The 12,054-nt window shown below is 42.9% G+C and overlaps 1 long non-coding RNA gene across 1 annotated transcript in view; it reads right to left on the bottom strand.

Annotated features, from left to right (window-relative positions):
* Positions 1–6,462, bottom strand: part of LOC115459270 — a 53,900-nt gene extending 47,438 nt beyond the window's left edge. The window contains exon 1 of the long non-coding RNA XR_003940246.1: positions 6,301–6,462. This is a non-coding gene — a long non-coding RNA (uncharacterized LOC115459270). The remainder of the gene's footprint in view (positions 1–6,300) is intronic.
* Positions 6,463–12,054: the final 5,592 nt, after the last annotated feature.

Genomic DNA, 12,054 nt, shown 5'->3' with positions numbered 1-12,054 from the left:
CCCGGGATACATGATAGACCTTATAGACCTACCAACCAGAAACACAACAAAATCAACTCGAGCATACCTAAATCTCCACTACCCAAGCTGCAGAGGACTTAAATATAAGTCAACCTATGCATCCAGCTTCTCTTATATACAACTATGGAATGCGCTTCCGACCACTGTGAAAACAACATACGAACACCTAATCTTCCGGAAATTCCTTAAGAATTACTTGTTCAAAAAGGCATACTCCAACGACTCAACCTAAATGCCTAACCCCACAATATATTAATACATCTATATAAATGTTCATGTTGGACATAACCTAACCTACTCTTCCCCTGACCCCCAATGTCTATCAAGTCTGATCACTAGCCTGTCTTAACCTCACATTGTATCTGTTTCTTGCCGGTACTGGCGACTGCCACTACTGCACTATGTAAGCCACATTGGGCTTGCAAATAGGTGGGAAAATGTGGGATACAAATGCAACAAATCCTATATAATAAAACGCACCTCCAACATTCTGAAGCTGACTGCATGGCTGAGGCATTCCTGCTCTCTGTATCCATCTCCTGAATTGACATCATGTACTTCCAGGTTTGTCACAAGCAGAAGTGACCAACCACACGAGGTTTCTCGGCTTCAGAATGTTGGAGGTGCATTCTATTAAATAGGATTGGTCAGTTCCTTGAAGCACAGCCAGAGCTCAGCGTCCTGCACAGTAACGCTCAGACACCAGAGAGAGGGGGGGGGGGGGGCCTGACACCAGAGGGGGGGAGGTATCTCTGTCACACACACTATCTCTCTCTCTCACAATGTCTTTCTCTCACTCTCACACACTCTATGTCTCACACTGTATCACATTCGTGTCACACAGTCACTCACACACTCTCTTGGTCTCATACACTCAGTCTCACAGAGAGTCTGTGTCTCACACACTTCTCTCTCTCGCACACACTGTATCTGTGTGCAACACACACTCTCTCTCTCTCTCACACTGTTCTCACATACGCACTTGCACACACTCTCATTCTCACATACACTCTCTCTCTCACAGACACACTCGACCCCAGACTCACTCTCTCTCTCTCACACACACACACTCGCACATTCACTCTCTCTCACACACACAGTCACTCTCTCAAACATACACACTCCGAAGAAAACTTTGCTAGCGCCCATTTCATTTGTGTCAGAAACGGGCCTTTTTTACTAGTAAATAAATAAACATAACCAATACTCTTACCTAGCTTCATGACAAACACACAATTATTTCTAATATGTTAAAATATTATAATTAATTATCTGACTGTATCATATTTTTGATGTTTTTCTTGAATGTAAGCCACATTGAACCTGATCTTGTTTGGGATAATGTGGGATACAAATGTCATAAATAAATACATACCATCTGGTCCAGCTGATTTATCACTCTTGGTCAATTTGGCTAAGTATGTCTTACAGGTTCACCAAGATTCCTCCGCATCATCACCCTTGAAAACCTTTTCCGGTGCAGGTAACATAGTAGCATAGTAGATGACGGCAGAAAAAGACCTGCACGGTCCATCCAGTCTGCCCAAGACAAACTCATATGTGTATACCTTACCTTGAATTTGTACCTGTCCTTTTCAGGGCACAGACCATATAAGTCTGCCCAGCAGTATTTCCCGCCTCCCAACCACCAGTTCCGCCTCCCATCACCGGCTCTGGTACAGACCGTATAAGTCTGCCCTCCCCTATCCTAGCCTCCCAACCACCCACCCCTCTTCCCCCCACCTGCTCCGCCACCCAGGTAGATTTTGTACATCTTTTTCCATAAAGACCAAAGCAAAGAATTCATTCAGTCTCTCTGCTATGGCCTTATCCTCCCTGAGTGCCCCTTTTGTTCCTTCATGATCTAATGGTCCCACGCAGTGGTGTGCTGGAGCCAGCTCGCACCGGCTCGCAAGAGCCGCTTGTTAAAATTACTGGCATCTTGCAAGCCGGTTGTTGGCCAGTGCGAGCCGGCTCGCCTCTGCTCCCCCGCTGCCCCGGTCATCCATCATCCGTCTGCCCTCTGCTCCCCGACAGACCTGGTTTCCTTCCTGCGCCGATGCTTGCCTTTAAAAATTTTATTTTCCCTCGAGGCGCGCCGGCGTTGAAGCAAAGGCAGCAGGCTCACTCGGTTCCAGCCTTCCGTTCCCTTCCCTCGCATCATGGCTCCGCCCTCGCGCAAACAGGAAATACATCAGAAGAGGTGCTCAACATTAAAAGTTTATTTTTATTTACTTATTTATGGCATTTTATCCCACATTAAACATGAATTAGATTGCCCCCCCAGGCTCTCTCCCCGGCTATAACCAGCTCTGCAATTTGGGAGGGGCGCAGAGGTGGGCGGGGAGGGGCGCAGAGGTGGACCGGGGAGAGAGCCTGTTGTTAAACATTTACCAGCACACCACTGGTCCCACGGATTCCCTCACAGGCTTTCTGCTTCTAATGTACCCCCCAAAAATGTTACTATGAGTTTGTGTCTCCGCAGCAAGTTTTCCTTCATATTCTCTTTTAGCCTTCTTTATCAATGCTTTGCATCTAGCTTGATAGTACTTAAGTTGCTTCTTAGTTCATTTATTCGGATCCTTTTTCCATTCTTTGAAGGATGTTTTTTTGGCTCTAATAGCCTCTTTCATTTCACCTTTTAACCATGCTGGCTGTCGTTTGCTCTTTCCACCTTTGTTAATACTTGTAAATTACTTGTAAAAGTATTGAAATCAAAAGTTCAAATTCAAACTATTTACCTTTGTATCATTGTCTCTTTAGTATCACCTTCTTTTCAAAGAGGCGGATATGCCCAATATATAGTTCCTAAGAACATAAGTGTTACCCTACTGGGTCAGACCAAAGGTCCATCTAGCTAAGTGGTAAGATAAGTACATAAGTAATGCCACACTGGGAAAAGACAAAGGGTCCACTGAGCCCAGCATCCTGTCCACGACAGCAGCCAATCCAGGCCAAGGGCACCTGGCAAGCTTCCCAAATGAACAAACATTCTATACTTCTTATTCCTGGAATTGTGGATTTTTCCCAAGTCCATTTAGTAGTGGTTTATGAACTTGTTCTTTAGGAAACTGTCTAACCCCTTTTTAAACTCTGCTAAGCTAACCGCCTTCACTACATTCTCCGGCAACGAATTCCAGAGTTTAATTACGCGTTGGGTGAAGAAAACTTTTCTCCGATTTTTGTTTTAAATTTACTACACTGTAGTTTCATCGCATGCCCCCTAGTCCTAGTATTTTTGGAAAGCGGGAACAGACGCTTAACATCCACCTGTTCCACTCCACTCATTATGTTATATACCTCTATCATGTCTCCCCTCAGCCGTCTCTTCTCCAAGCTGAAAAGCCCTAGCCTCCTTAGTCTTTCTTCATAGGGAAGTCGTCCCATCCCCGCTATCATTTTAGTTGCCCTTCGCTGCACCTTTTCCAATTCTACTATATCTTTCTTAAGGATAAACAGTGGCTTTTTTCAGGTCTACCTTAACGGTTTATCGTCTTTTCCTCCAGGAATTTGTAGAAATTGGTACTTAACCTACACCCACTAACATTTTCAACCAAATCATGTGTTTGTAATCACTAATAAAACCAACATTCCCATTTAAGATAGTTGGCCAAACTGTTTAATTTTAAAGCAAGCTCCTCATTCTATATTATTTTCCAGCCCATTAGGTTTTAATTGTATTCAGATAAAATATCAATTTTTTTAAATATATGTTTATTGGCATCCAGAACAATTCATATAACACAGAATCGGTTCAAAGAAAAATTAAACAGTATAAGCTGGATAAGAGTTTATATTTCTAACTTCAATTCCCCCTTCCCCTTCCCAACTCCCCTCCCTTTCCCCCAACCCCTTCCAAACCCCTATACCTAACAGTTCAGAATTTTACTTCTAGCTACTGGAGTGAGAGTATCCCAGAATGGGGACCAAGATCTGCAGAACATGTCGCCTCTCTCAGAGGCTAAGTCTCTGATTCCCCTCTTCTCTAGCGAACAACATTGGATCATGGCTGTCCTCCAATGGGCCACGCTGGGTCCTTCTTTGTCCAACCACCGCTGGAGGATAGTCCGCTTTGCCATCAAGGTGGCGAATTTCAAGACTGATTTATACCCTGGGGGTGCTGGTCTCTGCGTCCTGAAGATATCAAACAGCTGTTCCGGTGTTGGGCTCCACTTGCAGGACCACATCTGTGAGACATGTGAGCACAGCAGTTTCCAAAAGGCTTGAATGCGCGGGCAATTCCAGTACATGTGTCCTAGGTTGGTACCACCTCTCCCACACTTCAAGCAGTGGTCTGTTGTCCGAAGTGTAGCCCTAAATGCTCTGTGCGGGGAGATGTGTAAATGCAGCAAGAATTTATATTGAATTTCGCACCAGGTCACATTCTCAGTGAGTTTATGCGCAGACCGAAGGCACACCGCTATTTGTTCGTGTTGTAATTGGAGGCCCAACTCCTTGTTCCACCCCTGAGTCACTTTGGATAAGTCCATGTCTTTCATTGAGTCTCTGAGATGTCTATGAAAATAACTCAAGGGGATTTGTAATTGTGCCTCAAGTCCCAAGAGATCATCCAATTCTTCCCAAGACTCTGAGCTGAGCGCTGCTGACGGTAGGCTACCGACATAATGCCGGATCTGATAGTACGCAAAAAGATCTTGCGCTCCCAAATCATATTCAGAACACAACTCTTTAAATGGCTTGATGACCCCTTGCTCCGATACCACGTGGTACATATACTGAATTCTGGAGGAGGCCCACCTCCGGAAGGCGGCTGAGGAGATGCCGCTGGAAAATCCAGATTCCCCTGGATCGGCAGCAGCAGGGAGATCTCCCCATCTCTGCCACTCCGCCGACGCACCCATTTCCAGGTGGCTCTCAAAGGTGCAAAAATGTGCTTATAGGGGCCTAAGCTGGGTGCTTTCCCTGGTGGGGCTTGTAACCAATATGCAAAATGTAGTGATTTGAATAATCAGGTCTCAGTATTGGTACAGGAGAAAAAACATCTGGAGCGGAACCAATCTGAAATGTGTCTGAGACAGGCATAAGTCTAACAGTCCCAACCCCCCCTTGGCTCTGGGGCGCATTATAGATGCCAAAGGCAGCCTAGCCCTTTTACCCTGCCATAAAAAGGAGTTTAACTGCTTCCCAAGCCATCGATCCCCTCTGCCAGGCCACCACAAAGGTATCATTTGAAATACATAGGTCGATTTTGGATATAATACCATGTTATACAGTGCAATGCGACCTATCAGTGAAATTGGTAACGCCTGCCACCTATGAAAAAGTTCAATTGTTTTCTGTTTCAGGGAGCCCACATTTAACTCGTGGAGCCTGCAGAGATCTGATGGTATATGAACCCCCAGGTATTTAATTTCCGAGTTTGCCCACTGAAAGGGAATTTTAAAAATATCCATTTTTATTCAAGTATATATAATAGCTTGCTGCAGTTTAATGACCATTGGGGTGAATATTAAAAAGTTTCATAAGATAAGTAATTTTTGTAAGAAGGAAGATTTATGATTTTGAAAAGTGACAATAGTTTGTAAATTTCCTTATGACCTGTAAACACTTCCAAATAAATTTGCTGCTCATGTGGTAATGGTTGAATCGTCAATGATCTGCTTAAAACAGGTTGTTTTCTTCAATTTAAAAAACATATACAGTATTAAGAAAGTAAGGTTGAATAATATATTTTGTGATTTAATATAACTTATTAACCTAGCCCAATCCCAATCCCAACAGTTTGTCTGCTATGTGTGTTGTTTTTTAGGGGGTTTTAAATATTCATACTTATTAATGGCATAAACAACAACAAAGGACAACTGTTAAACAACATAACTCAAAAACAGTGTGTTATATGCTCCAAAAACAAACTGTGAACAGTCGAAATGTCCCATATCATGAACTGTTTTGTCTTCTTCCCTCTTCCCCCTCCCCAATCCCCATCCAATAACCATAAACATGAAATAGGCGCTACTCCAAGTGTTTCTGCACTGGAGTAGGCTAAGAATACCCTCTTCCTCACTGCTGACCCAAACCCCACAGTATGAACCACCAGACCTAAGATATTGATAAACCCCACAGTTCTTGGATCTTATTACTGATTTAATCATAAACTTCTTACATGAGGTGACAACTCCTCCCAAATGGGATATCAAGTCTGTTTAAAAAGCTTCCAACTGTGAGGCGTACTCTGTAATTCTCTTATTTTTTCAAATTTTAAAAGTTGCATCATCTCATTTCTATTAGAGTTAGTTTTATAATAAATCACATCATTACCTTCATAGAATACATGGGAGGGTTTCCTTTTATATAACCAGAGGGCAACACACACGAAAGCCACAATGACGATGACACAAGAGGTGCTGATAGTAGCCTGTGTCAAATCACGCCTCTGTTTATCAGTGATGGGCAAGCTGCCATTGTTTCTCACCTTCAGCAAGACTGCAAAAATAGAAATGGGGGTAGGGGGAGAGAGAGATTAGCTCTGAGATGTCCACATTTCACACTCACTATTTGTGCATCTCTATGTTTTAGCTCTTCCTCCATCATCCTTCCACCTTTCTCCTCCTCTCCACCCCACACCTCTCATATCTCTACCATCTTCTTCTGTGCCCCTGACCTCCTTCCCAGTTCTCTCATCACTCCGTTACCTGTAAGGGTTCTTTTGTCCTTCCCAAGCACCCCACTGTTCTCTTTTTCTCTTGTATCACTTTGTGGGGTACTACCTGTTCATACCTATTTGTGTGAATAAGGCCTGCCTTAGCCTAACTAAGGCCTATGGACCAAACCATGACTGCATCATTCCTAACCTGTCTAGATTCCTAATGCACTCAATGGTAGACTTTGCCAAAAGACATGTTGTTTGTGCAAAGATATTGACTAGGCCTTTGTTGATTGTTCTTTGTGTAATCATGAAGCTTGGCTGTTTCTATAAACCTATAGCTAACTCAAAGATACACTTCAGCCCTCTTCTTTTTATTGGTAAGCAATCAAAGCCACATCATCATTAGATTCAGGAATCATATGTTATCAGCATCATATGGAAAACATTACTCAATAATCATTACCTTTATTGTAATATCAGAATATGTCAGCAGTTGTCCATCCAGCATTTTAGTAACAAACTGACCTATATTTTATCTTTCTAATTCACGTCAAGTCACTTAATGCTGACAAAGCTATGATTTCGCAAAAGCAATGGGATCATGGACACGGCCTAATTCATCACCATTCTGCTAGCTTAGAAATATGTGTTATGTTTAGCATCTATCTCAAGTTATTTCAACATTAGCTCAATGTCCAGTAAATTATTATTCAGCAGTTGTTGTAAGCAGAATCATCTAGCTTTAAGCTTTTTGTCTCCCCTGATTTAATTGTTACATCAATCATAATCATTTTCAACCCGGACCCGGGGGGGGGGGGGGTCTCTATTCTCAGACAGATTTTTCAGACCATCACTTGTTTATACCTTGGCTAACCCCTGGGCTCCTGCTGCATTTTTCCTTGAGCTGCTACTGAAAAAGGTGTGAGCAAAATCTAAATAAATAAATACCAACATGTCCGTTATTGGAAGACATCTTTACTTGTGTTTCTAATTGTATTAATAGTATTCAACACCAGGCTACAAAAAATATGCTTAAGTTGAACCCCACTAAAACCAAGGTTCTTTGGTTTACCACTTTTTGCTGTCTATTCCAGATTATGTACTGCTGGTAGGAGGGGGATATCTGAAAGTAGAGAGGGAATCGAGGGTCTTAGGGGTCATACTGGATTCATCACTTATGATTCTCAGATCAAAGGTTTATAGAGACGCACCTTCTATTGTCTAAAACAGCTACGTTTACTTAGGTCCTGTTTTTCAGAACCATATTTTGCATTAATAGTCCAGATGTTGGTTTTTACCACATCTGGATTATTGTAGTTTTCTGTATATTGGATTAATCTCTTGGATTGAGCTCTAAATTTCTGTCTAAACTCCAACTAATTCAGAATACGGCAGTTCGATTAATTTTTTATTTGAAAAATTTGACAGTGTGTCTCTATATTTTGAAAAACTTCATTGGCTTCTTACTAAGGCACATAAGTACATAAGTACATAAGTAGTGCCATACTGGGAAAGACCAAAGGTCCATCTAGCCCAGCATCCTGTCACCGACAGTGGCCAATCCAGGTCAAGGGCACCTGGCACGCTCCCCAAACGTAAAAACATTCCAGACAAGTTATACCTAAAAATGCGGAATTTTTCCAAGTCCATTTAATAGCGGTCTATGGACTTGTCCTTTAGGAATCTATCTAACCCCTTTTTAAACTCCGTCAAGCTAACCGCCCGTACCACGTTCTCCGGCAACGAATTCCAGAGTCTTGCTTTTAAATCTGTTTGTATATTATTTCATATTTTGTGTGGCAATACCTCTGAATTTCTTATTCAAGTATTTTCAGACCGTTTTTTCCTCATCATCTAGATTGTGTGATTCTTTTCACTTAAAGTTTCCTACTCCTAAAAATATTTGATTCAAATGACATTTTGATGCCTTATTTTCTTATTGAGTACTCACAGTTTGGAATAGTCTTCCAAAGCAAATATGAGCGGAGCAGAATTGCATGCATTTTTGCAAGAAACTTAAAACATTTCTTTTTGGAAAATTTTAGTTAAATATTTTAATGTTTTATTTGACTATGTAATTCCACATTAAGAAATGAGTTATTTTACTATTGGTCTCATTTTCGAGAGAGAAGGGCGCCCATATTTTGACACAAATCAGGAGATGGGTGTCCTTCTCCCAGGGTCGCCCAAATCGGCATAATCAAAAGCCGATTTTGGGCGCCCTCAACTGCTTCCCATCGCGGGGACTACCAAAGTTCACGGGGGCGTGTCCAAAGCATAGAGAAGGCGGGACTGGGGCGTGCTTAACACATGGGCGTCCTCGGCTGATAATGGAAAAAAGAAGGGCGACCCTGAGGAACACTTGGCCGACTTTACTTGGTCCTTTTTTTTTTTTTTTACGACAAAGCCACAAAAATGTGCCCTAAATGACCAGATGACCACCGGAGGGAATTGGGGATGACCTCCCCCTACTCCCCCAGTGGTCACTAACCCCCTCCCACCCTTAAAAAAAATTTTTTTTTTAAAATATTTTTTCCAGCCTCTATGCCAGCCTCAAATATCGTACCCAGCTCCATGACAGCAGTATGCAGGTCCCTGGAGCAGTTTTAGTGGTTACTGCAATGCACTTCAGGCAGGCGGACCCAGGCCCATCCCCCCCCACCTGTTAAACTTGTGGTGGTAAATGTGAGCCCTCCAAAACCAACCACAAACCCACTGTACCCACATCTAGGTGGCCCCTTCATCCCTAAGGGCTATGGTAGTGGTGTACAGTTGTGGGGAGTGGGTTTTGGGGGGGCTCAGCACACCTTGATCCTCCCGTTGGGACTAGTATGGTCTATAAATTAGGTTAGATTGTTGTGGAAATAGCCAGGTCCCTCTACCAATGGCGCTCGGGCCCCCTGCCAGTACCAGTAATTCTGATTTAGCACAATGAATCTGCAACCCTGATTCACCCAAAGTCTTTAACAATTGCCAGGGCCAAGTCCAGGTCTTTATTCGCTTGGTCCAAATATAGAATGTAGTTGGCAAAGAAGCTAATTTTAATCCCTTCCCCCCCTATGATGATACCCCAGATAGATGCAGCGGATTGGAACTTAATGGCCAGAGGCTCTATAACTAAAAGAAACGGGAGAGCGAGAACCCCTGGCACGTGCCTCTCTGTAATGCATAAGCTGAAGATAGACCCTCATTTACCAATAAACAGGCAGAGGGTCTAGTATATAAAGCTTGCACACAGCCCACTAACCTTCCATGGAAACCATATTGGCCCAACGCCCAAAACAAATACTCCCGAGATATTCTGTTAAAGGCCTTTTCCATATCAAGCCCCACAATTGCAGATGTGCCCCCATTCCCTCTGTGGTCGTGAACTGCTGCCAGAACTTTCATGAAACTCATAGACGCATTGTGGCCAGGCATAAAGCCCACCTGATTCAGGAATAAGATAGGCCTGCAAAAGCCCTCCTGCATCTAGTCTTTTCTTGGTTTTGGAATCAACACCACATGGGCCACATTGTCCTGAACCTGGTCTTCATCCAACACCAGGGTATTGCACATAGCACTCAACAGACCAGCCACCAGGTCCTGTAAAATACGGTAGTATACCAGGCCAAACCCAGTGGGGCCTAGAGCTTTTGTGAGTTGCAATTGCCTAATAGTCATTATGATCTCCTCCTTACTAGTCAATGGGGTGTTCAAAGCCTGGAGCTGTTCCTCCCCCAGCTGTGGTAGGGCCAGGTCCTGAAATAACTGGGCCATGACATCCTTATCAAGGTCCCTCCTACTATACAGGGTCTCATAAAACAAGATAAACTGCTCAACTATGTGAGTATACCTTCCCCTGGGTATCCTTTATAGTTGTGATCACCTGTTTCTTTTTCTGAGCCCACACCAAATTAGCTAATAGCTTCCCAGTATGCCCCCCCCCCCCCCCCAAATCTATGGAGTTTATAGTGCTGAAAATACAAGGATTATTCAGCTGTCTGGTATAATATGGCATCTATCTGCCATTTGATGTGCCCCAATTTAGCCTAGGAGGAGGGGTCCATATGCTGAATGAGCCCACACCTCAATATACAATACTCATGGGTTAAAGTAGGTAAGGCCTTATCCCTTTCCTGCTTTTTGTGGGAAGTATATGATAAGATATGCCCCCTCAAAACTGCTTTGGATGCATTCCAAAAAAACTACTGGACCCCACATCAGCAGTATCATTGTATCATTGGTACTCTAACCATTGAGTTCTCAGAAAAATCCTAAAAACCGGATCATGGTACACATGATTCAATGGTACAACTGGATTCTTACAGTAAATTACTTTCTTATGCATTATTCTTTATGTGTCCTATACTGTTTATTGTAAGCCACATTGAACTCAAACTTGTTTGGGATAATGTGGGATATAAATGTCACAAATAAATAAATAAACGAAGTGCCATCTTCCATGACCATCCCCTCGCAGTGGAAGTGAATGCAAATGTAAGTCACTGCAGCATTGTCAGAGACCTCTGGGCTAAGGATAGCGACATCCTGGACCTGAGAAAAAAGGCTATTGACCGAAAGGAAGTAATCCAACCTGGCATAAACCTCATGGCTATGGGAGTAGAATGTAAAGTCGGTATCAAAGGGGTGATGGACTCACCACATGTCCAGGATGTCTAAGTGATGGTTCAAAAAATTAACTCCCTTTGCATCATGATCCTTCCCCTATTGCCTCGGGAGTTTACAATCTATAGAGGAATCTGCTATGATGTTAAAATCTCTCCCTACAATAACTTTATAGTCTGGATAGCCTGATAAGCAGGACAGAATCTGGGAAAAAAAATTATGACTGTACACATTAAAAGCGTATTGTAATGTTCACCCCTTTCAACAAGAAGTGACATTTTGAGTTCCTCCCACCAACATTTCCCCTTAGCCTGGGAAATGTGATAGAAACTCCAAGAGGTTATTGCCTCGCTTTTGACAGGAGATAACCATGTAATATTCCCTCCTTCTCACTAGGAGATGCTAGAGAACCTGAACTATTCCACAAGAAAATAATTCATAGAAAAGTTCTCTTTAAAGTGCAATCTGCAAGGCTCCCTTTTACTTAGGATGAGTAATCATAGTAACATAGTAGATGACTATCACCCCAAGATCCCTCTCCCTGTCCGTACTTATCAGACTCTCCCCGCCTAACACATATGTCTCCCGTGGATTTCTATTCTCTAAGTGCATCACTTTGCATTTCTTCGTATTGAATTTTAATTGCCAAACCTTAGACCATTCTTCTAGCTTCCGTAGATCCTTTTTCATGTTTTCCACTCCCTCCCGGGTGTCCACTCTGTTACAGATCTTAGTATCATCCGCAAATAGGCAAACTTTACCTTCTAACCCTTCGGCAATGTCACTCACAAATATATTGAACAGAATCGGCCCCAGCA

This window comes from Microcaecilia unicolor, unplaced genomic scaffold (assembly GCF_901765095.1).
Source record: "Microcaecilia unicolor unplaced genomic scaffold, aMicUni1.1, whole genome shotgun sequence".
Taxonomy (NCBI): domain Eukaryota; kingdom Metazoa; phylum Chordata; class Amphibia; order Gymnophiona; family Siphonopidae; genus Microcaecilia; species Microcaecilia unicolor.
This window is presented reverse-complemented; position numbering and strand designations above follow the sequence as displayed.